General features: G+C 36.5%; 1 non-coding gene across 1 annotated transcript; it reads left to right on the top strand.

The window, feature by feature from the left end:
- Positions 1 to 161: 161 nt before the first annotated feature.
- LOC115220040 lies at positions 162 to 348 on the top strand. The gene has a single exon (XR_003882428.1). It is a non-coding gene; the product is annotated as a U2 spliceosomal RNA (small nuclear RNA).
- The last annotated feature ends 9,652 nt before the right edge of the window (positions 349 to 10,000 follow it).

Genomic DNA, 10,000 nt, shown 5'->3' with positions numbered 1-10,000 from the left:
GTGTGATGCAGTCATATGCATCACAACCATGTGTGCGATGTGGAGATGCCATACCAAGGTAAATACCGTATGACCCTGCAGGTAGACCCAGTCAGAATTTTCTTCAGGTCGAGTAGCCAATCTCGCTTAAGAAGCCCCTGTATAAGGACATTTTACGGATGATATTATTGTTGGCTAAGATCAAAGTGTAGTATCTGTTCTTATCAGCTTAATATCTGATACGGTGCCTATTTGGGACTATCGATATTAAACTGATTTTTAGAACGAGGCGAAGAGTTAGGGGCTTGCTCCGCCTTTGCCACGGGTTGGCCTGGTATAGCAGTACTTCCAGGATTCAGCCCATCTCCCACCCGGGAGATATAAGGAAGATATTATTATTATTATTATTATTATTCCTCCGAGCTTGACTGTGACTTTCGACCTTTTGACGTCGATAAAATGGAAGTTCCAACTAGGTCCTGGGGTCGACGTAGTCAATTTACCTTTTTCGCTGATATTTTTGGCCGTGTGCCAAAATTTAAAATTATTATTATTATTATTATTATTATTATTATTATTATTATTATTATTATTATTATTATTATTAAAATTATTATTATTATTATTAAAATTATTAAAATTATTAAAATTATTATTATTATTTATTATTATTATTATTATTATTATTATTATTATTATTATTATTATTATTATTATTATTATTATTGGTTTCGTTGTGAGTGGAAATTCCGCCGGGGTCAACTGATATAATAAGTGCTAGTTAAGTACTTCAGTCTCTGTAATCGACTATCTCCCTCCCCTGAAATTTCAGGCCTTGTGCCTTTAGTAGAAAGGATAAATAGTATTACTGTTAATCCCAATGCTTTTTTTTGTGTTATATGCAGATGATATTCCTCCCTCATATTTTGTCCTTCCTCTTAAATATTTGCCAACCCCAATCCCGTTCGTCACTGCGTCTCATTTTCGTCGATGGTTGCCCTGCGCCAGACAGAGTTCTTTTCTGAACTTGAAATCTGTTTCTTTTCAATACAACACTATAATTACACATGTGCTAAAGATATAAAATCCATATCGATTGTCATGGACTTATGATAGATTCGCAGTCCTCAAACTCTCTTTGAATCGATGGAATATTTTCCACTTAGGCATATATATATATATTAACAAAAAAAAACTGCAAATGGCTTATCTATGGGGATTTTTTATATTGAAACGTCGTACTCTCTTTGATTCTAGAAAGGTTTCGGCCTGAATTGGTCCAGTTCATGTCTAACTAAATATCCCCACCTGGAAAAGACATTTAATGACACTTCATATTACAGTCATTCTTTAAATACCTATTTCTTTACTACCCACAAGAGGCTAAACACAGAGAAGACAAACAAGGACAGACAAAGGGATTAAGTCGATTATATCGACCCCAGTGCGTAACTGGTACTTAACTTATCGACCCCGAAAGGATGAAAGGCAAAGTCGATCTCGGCGGAATTTGAACTCAGAACGTATCAGCAGACGAAATACTGCTAAGCATTTCGCCCGGCGTGCTAACGTTTCTGCCAGCTCGGAGTCCGTTCCAATAAAGATTTATTGTTTCCAGAGATATATCCGGGTGTAGGTGGTTTATCTGGAATTTTGCTGGGGATATTCGTCAGGGAACCGATTGAATGTCCTTAGGTACTTCTCTTCTCTTACGCCTCCAAGCATGAAGTTCAAAAATAGAGGGGGCAGCTAAGGGGAAATAGTTCTGTCGCAGCGGAGCCGTGACCCGAGGATTGATATGCATATATATGCGTGCGCATGTGTGCACGCGCGCGCGGAGGTGTCTCTGCGCATAGGGCGTGGGCATTGTGTATATATGTAAGTATAGGTGACAAATATCATGTATGTATATATGAATGCATATATCAATTTATATATGTATAATACGTACATTGATGGATATAACCATATTCATATACACACACTCATACACGTATACGCATTACATACACATGTGTGCGTTTTCTTATTTCTCCTCTTTCTCTCTATCTTCCTCTCTCTCTCTCTCTTCTTCTAACCTCATCTTGCATGTGCTTCGTGGCACAAAAGTCCAGGCAATATCTTCACAAATGAACATTTTTGCATTGTCATAATGTTATCAAATAACACCTCTCGATTCGCGCCTCATTGGATGAAAACCATCTAAAATAAGTGTGTCTCGATTGCGCAGTTTCAATCGTAAGAGTGCTCCATACATTCACCCTACCCCCACCTCCGACCAACCAATATGGAAAAGAATTCCTTACAGACATTTTTCTCTTTTCAGAAATATGATTTCTAAATACCGACATAAGTAGAGAGTGAAACACAATTTTCAGCTTCGATTTTCACGCAAAAGCAACACAATTGATGACCCACTGAAATAAGCAACAGTCGCAGACTTTCTCATATTATGTTCACACTTCGATAACTTGTCTTTGTTTATCTTTTTGCCTTATTTTTTTCGCGAAATATGTTAATATCGCGAAATAATTTTCAATATATCACTTATTTCATTCTTATGTTCATTCTTTCTCTTTTTATTTTCTGTTTTTGTCAATTGCATATCATTTCCCAAATGCATTGTCGAGGATTTCTGAATCATTTGGCATATGTCCGCAAAATTTCACGCAAACTATCCAAACTGTAACTCTCTCTCTCTCTCTCTCTCTCTTTATCTCTCTCTCTTTCTTTTTCTCTCCCTCTCTCTTTCTCTCTCTCTCTTACTGTATATGTATATGTATGTATGCATATATATTTCTTTATTGCCCACAAGGGGATAAAGATAGAGGGGCAAACAAGGACAGACAGACGGATTAAGTCGATTACATCGACTCCAGTGCGTAACTGGTACTTTATTTATCGACCCCGAAAGAATGAAAAGCAAAGTCGACCTCGGCGGAATTTGAACTCAGAATGAAGCAGCAGACGAAATACTACTAAGCATTTCGCCCAGCGTGCTAACGCTTCTGCCAGCTCGTCGCCTTATTGTATGTATGGATATAATATAATATCATCTGGGTAATAACCTTACAACGTGCATTTCAAAGCTCCTATGCGTTTATTGGCTATCATATGCCATCATACTGGATATACATGAGGGAATCCGATAGTGTACGCAGAATGTATAAAACAAGAACATAGAATGAGCAGTATTCAATCACTAACTACAACAGTTGTTTCTGTGCTTTGGTAACCACTGATAGTTGTTCAGTTTCCAATATCATACATAAAATATTATATCAATAAATATAAGACGATTACAGCCGTGTACACGCACGTCATCTGTAAGGCAAGTAACTCACAGCTGTCATCTAATTATTTGTTGAATAGACAAACTCGCATAAAACTGAATTAGTCTGTCTAGAACTACATCTGCTTACAAGCATTGACATCGAGCATCAGTTCTGAGGAAAATATGTGCAACCACTGACGTTTTGTTCAAATTAGTTACTCAGTTGTGCTGAACTTAGTAAAACACAACTAGTCAGACGTATATACTCTAACTGAGAAAAATGTGAGATTAAAAATACGTTATCTTCGTCGATAAGTTTTCAATTCGTTAAATCAATAGATCAGCCTCTATAAAATATTTCTCGTTTCATAAATAGTGTATCTAGTGTACTAATTCTATTAATTCCCTTTTGGCATACTCTACAGGGCCCAGGATACGTTGCGTCTGAATTTACTCAGACGTGTTAAGAATGAATATGCTTAATAAAGAAGAATGAACAAGAAATTCAGTGAAGAGACAACTCCGGACGGGATGAGAGGAGTGAGGAAGGAGATGGAGATAACAGTATAAAGCAGGAACGGAATTCTTATATATTTCTTTACTGTCCACAAGGGGTTAAACTTAGAAGGGACAAACAAGGACAGACAAACGACCCCGAAAGAATGAAAGGCAAAGTCGGCCTCGGCGGAATTTGAACTCAGAACGTAGCAGCAGACGAAATACATATTTCTTTACTACCCACAAGGGGCTAAACACAGAGAGGACAAAGAAGGACAGACAAACGGATGAAGTCGATTATATCGGCCCCAGTGCGTAACTGGTACTTATCTAATCGACCCCGAAAGGATGAAAGGCAAAAGTCGACCTCGGCGGAATTTGAACTCAGAACGTAGTGGCAGGCGAAATACCTATTTCTTTATTGCCCACAAGGGGCTAAACACAGAGAGGACAAACAGGAACAGACAAACGGATTAAGTCGATTATATCGACCCCAGTGCGTAATTGGTACTTATTTAATCGACCCCGAAAGGCAAAGTCAACCTCGGTGGAATTTGAACTCAGATCGTAACGGCAGACGAAATAAGGCTACGCATTTCGCCCGGCGTGCTAACGTTTTTGCCAGCTCGCCGCCTTTTAGCGAATGTTTATTAAATTAGTTTTCTATCAAACAAGGTTTTATGTTACAAAATATATTTTCCATGCAAAAATATGCAGAAAGAAAGCCTCAAGAAATTTTTAGATAATTACGTGCTGGCATGGTTCTACGGTAAAGTGACTGACATTGCAAACATGTAATTTCGGGTTCAGTCCCACCGTATGGAAACTAAGGCCCGTGTCAACTTCTTGGGTAAGATCCGGATCGCTCAATACTTTTTGACTGAGTTTCGTACACGAAAACCGCGTGGAAGCACGCGGTACACCCACGCACGCACACACACAAACACACAGACACACACATACACACGTACACACACATACACACCATATACATGCTAATATCGAAGACTAGGAATGAGTGTTGAATACCGGGAGTGGCGGGTATTCTTAACTTAGCAACCAATGGTTTCATATGGAAGACCTTCACAATTTTTCAAGCGTGTCACATGGAGGTGTGGTAGTGGTGTATATTTTGGATGAAAATACCCATACATATGTATATGCATAAATGTATATGTATATATGTGAGTGCGTGTGTGTTACTTAAATAAATCTAGAGTTAACTGGAAAAGAGAATGTTCTTTCGTTATCCGTGTGTATTCGTGTGTGTATATAAATACCTGTGAATATGTGCGTACGTGGACGTGCCTGTATGCATGACAGTCCGAGATATAATGATTAAAAGAAAAAAAAAGAAGAAAAATTACTGTATGAACAACGATAACTGTGTGTAAGACATCAACTGAATATCAGAAAATAAACTGTGAACGTTCAATGCAAATAATTCTAGAGACGTGGGATGATAGGTTCGATCGATGCTACTTCTCGACATGAATTTATTTTAACGAACTAGAAAAATGAGAATACACAGTTGACCCCAGCGGAAATTGAACGTAAAAATCTGAAAAGCAGTCAGGAATGACGCGATGGGTTTTACCCGACGGGCTAACCTTTCTAATTATCGATACTGTTAATGGAGACAGATTATGAGTTATGTTTTCACGCCAATTAATGTTGGTAGGAAAAAAAAAAGCAAAACCGCAAACCTCAGATACAAAGGTGTTACGAGGAAAGAAAGAAGGGAGTAAAAAACAAGTTATGATAAGTTCAATAACTGAGTCCAGTGAGTTGTCCTCAACTACTAAAACTTAGTGTACTTACTGAGCATAATTTGAGTCTCTATACTTTGGCTGAATGTTAGCGAATGGACATATTTCGCCTTCATTCGTTTGTTTCAGTCATTGGACTGCGGCCATGCTGGTGCACCGCCTTGGCGTGTTTATTTGAATACATTGACCGCAAACCATGATTTTGGTCATCTTCAGGTTCAACTGAAGTTGGCAAGAGATTATGAGGTCTTCTGTAATTTTCTGTATCTATGTTGTTGATTGCCATTTGCAAATAATGTTGTTATACATCCATTAGGTCGTACAGTGCAACGTCTTTTATTACTGGTAAAACACTTCGCGCAACATGTTATTGGCCATTCGAGTGTGTAGTTGATATTCATCTCATTTGACTCACAAATATCATCCGATTGTGAAGATACGTTCTTTGCTTTTCAGCTTTCGAAAAATGTTGTTGCGTGCTTCAGTAGTGTACAAGGGACACACTCAGAAACGCACACAGAAATACACACAAATACAGACACACATACATGCACACACACACACACACAGACACATACACACACATCTGTGCATATATACATGGATAGATACAATCATAGACACTTACACATGCATAGATACAAACATACTTACATACGTACATACATACATACAAAGATTTGACTACATATATATGTACACATGCACACGCGCTCACACATGTAAAATATATATATATATACATTTTACATATACACACATATATATATATGCATGTGTATGAATCTATATGCATTTATATGGATATATGCACATTAATATGCATATCCACACATATAGCCCCATTCAAAATATATATATATATATATATATATATATACACATAGATCTATGCGTGTGTGTGTGTGAGTGTGTGTTTGTGTATGTGTGTGTGTGTGTGTGTGTGGTGTGTGTGTGTGTGTGTGTGTATGTATATGTGCATGTGTCGAATTATTAATGGTAAAATTGTATAAGTGAATCGAATCAGAGTTTTCGCAACCGTTCTACCTCATGCACATCCGAATACATAGAATCGTTAATTTCATGCTATGGTTCCCTAGACATTCCTGTAACATAAATATAACCGGTAAAATTTATTAAGTAATAACGAAATTTGAATATTAATTGTTCTAAATTAGTTATTTTATCATAAATTTTATTTCTATGAATACTGATAATTATAATAGAAACAATGTTTTAACAAAAATTTATACTAATTATTTAAAACTTTCATTTTTTCCAAAGGTGTAATGTTTTCCGCCATTAATGAAAAAACTAAAAGAGAGATATATCAGCGCCTATTAATTTCACATTTATTTGATATAAATGTTTTATGGTTTATAATCATACGCTATTTTTCTAATATAACACGCATAAAATGTTTCCATTGACACCTACCAATTTTATAACTTCTGAAGAAATTATTTCTTTTGAATACAAGATCGTTTAGTAAAATAAAAATTAATATTTCGTATTTCCTGTTTACTCTATTACCTTTTTCTGTGAGATCTTCCATGCTGTTTTGCATTTTTTTTGTTTTTATCCAATCTCAGCATCTGTACTTGTTAGAGATAAAGAAAGGTCGTCTCTACTTGTGATTTGTAAAGGATTGTTATTTCTTTGGTTAGCAGGATAGATTCTCGATTAAAACCTTACTCTTACTCGTTAAGAAGTAAGAATGTCATCGGAATATGATTTTAAATCCTGGGAAAACAATTGGAACTTTATAGCAATTTCACTACTTCTCTTTAAGCAATTCAGTTACTTATTAAATCTATCCTGAAAGCAGTGAGCTGGAATAATCATTAGGACGCCGGACGACATGCATAGCGACATTTTGTCCGCTGATATCGATTTTCTGGTTCATATTTTCGGGAGTCGATAAAATAAGTGCCAGTCAAATACTGGAATCGAGGAAATCAACGAGACCCCCTCCTCCAAGATTTCAAGCCGAGTTCTATAGTAGAGAAGATCTTGAGCAGTTTAATTTCTTTGTAACGCAATAAAACTTTCTGCTAGTCTAACACCATCAGCTGTATTGTCAACAAATGGTGTACTACCCAACTTTGAACGTTTATTTCAAGATCTTTCAACTTAATTCCAAATCATTGTGCAATTTCGTCAAGCACGCAATACATACACACATACCACCCTCCTCTCAATAGACGCCGAGGCTGGAAAAGGCATCAACTCATTACGCTCAATATTTATCCTGTATACATAATAAGTTTTTCAAGGAAAGCAAAATGAAATATTTGTAAATGGTGTGTGTATTTGAAGCTGTTTGTTCTGCAAGTTTTGCTTCTCTGGAAAGTAGAATGTGTCGCATGTAACAGCTTCGACTTGGTCAAGTTTCTTACCCACCAGAGACGTTTCAACATTGTACAGAAGGTTAACAGACCAATATAACCAATATAAACAATTACTTTTAGACGGTTTTACCAAATGTTGGACTTCAAAGCAATAACATTTAATTCATGCAAGACTTTCTAATGGTGTCACAACGTTTGGTCACTATGAAACCTAAGACATAAGCAATGATTTGTATATATATATATATATATATATATATATATATATATATATATATATATATATATATATATATATATAGCTGTGTAGGGTACGATTACACTTAAGGGCACAAAAGCTATCATGCCTATATGTTGCAAGGAGACGCTGAATACGTCCTACCGATTGAATTATTTACTCGACATATATTTTACACTTATATGTATGTGTGTCTGTGTGAGCGTGTGTGTGAATGTGTGTGGGGGGCGTGTGTATGTGTTTTTTTGTGTATGTGTACATATGTTTCTCTGAATGAAAAATCAATGTATAAACTAATAATAGACTATTTTAGGGAGAAATTATTTGTAGTTGTTTGGCCTCTTTCAATTAGAGTGTGGTCGCTCTGATTCCAGAAATTTTCCAGAAAGTTTGCCATGCCATCGTTTGGGGCCATACAATCCCTGGCTTGGAAACTGATTAAATGCCTGTATTTAGATTTATAGTCTAAAAGTCAGGTACTCAAGATAATATTGCTCTAGTTGGTATTTCTGTATATCTTATCCTAAGAATGTGAGAAGAGGGTGGCTAATGCTTTTGACAAATAAAGTGGAGAGAATCAACCTAATTCTAAAGTCTTATGCAATATAGCCAACGGTGTATTTATGCTGTTGATGAAAGTGTTTCATAAGAAGACGGAAGAAAGTTTAAACTAGCTGATTAACTCTAAATGGAGGGTTATTATATGATGTTTCTTCAATTAGGGTTCCTACTCCTCACTACAGGATAACTTGTATCTGATTGGTGGGTTGTAAATACTCTTTCAGCTTTCCAAATCCCCCTGACAAGAGCTCCGGTGTTGTAAGTTGCTTGGTTATTACAAATGTGTATGTTAACGGTTAGATTTGAAATTGCCAGGGAACATTTCAAAGCAAGATTATTAATTAGGGTGTGAGGGTAAGTAGAGACGATGTGCATACAAGATAACGAGTAGGTTCCTTCCTCAGAAAAGAATAATCAGAATTATAAAGCTCCAGGTTTATGGCTTTATGTGTTCAAGATCGTAAGTTGCATTACAAAGACCAGTCTATCCTTACATACGCATAGATGTATACACACACACAAATACAGATAAGCAAATAGATAGATAGATGCATAGATAGATACATACATACATACATACATACATACATACATACATACATACATACATACATACATACATACATAAATACATACATACATACATACATAGATGATAAGGAAAGAGAGAGAGAGGGACGGAGGGAGAGAAAGAGCGATACTAATATACAACAGATGAAGAGTAAGAGATTCTTCGTAGGTCGTAAACAGGATAAGGCTTAAGCAAAGTTTGGCATTAGAGAAACGACCACATGAGCGAATAAGAAGTGCGTAGAAGATACTGAGGTGGAATATAGATGAGTGGTTCTCGGCCAGGGTCCTTATGGCCCCTGAGGGTCCATATGAGATTGACAATCCACATAACAAAATGTTAAATTCGTGATCTGCAATAGGATTTTAAAAGTTATTTAAAACATTTTACTTTCGACGTTTGCATTGGTATATATTGCAAGAAAGAGCTAGGCTTCGTTCTTTAACATTTTGCACAGTTCAACCTACACAAGTGAATGTGTGAAAAGATAATATAAGAATTTCCAAAGCTGTTTCCATAAAACGAGTATTTAAACATCGAATGGCTATGGGACTAATTAAAGGGGTCTTTAGGTAAAATATGGTTGAGTACCCTTGATATAGACAGATCTGGTTGAATAGAGGAAATCGTAGGGGTTAATAGATTGCTGCGTTAACACCAGTCGACGCTTCCCCAGCCTAGGTCGGCTTGCTTGGAGGAGAGTGTACATTTTAAGTCCCGAAGCAAACAGTGGCCTTGAAAACGACAATGATAATAGGA

The sequence above is a fragment of the Octopus sinensis genome, linkage group LG15, assembly GCF_006345805.1.
Source record: "Octopus sinensis linkage group LG15, ASM634580v1, whole genome shotgun sequence".
NCBI lineage: Eukaryota > Metazoa > Mollusca > Cephalopoda > Octopoda > Octopodidae > Octopus > Octopus sinensis.
The sequence above is the reverse complement of the archived record's forward strand: the minus strand, read 5'-3'. Positions and strand labels throughout refer to the sequence as shown.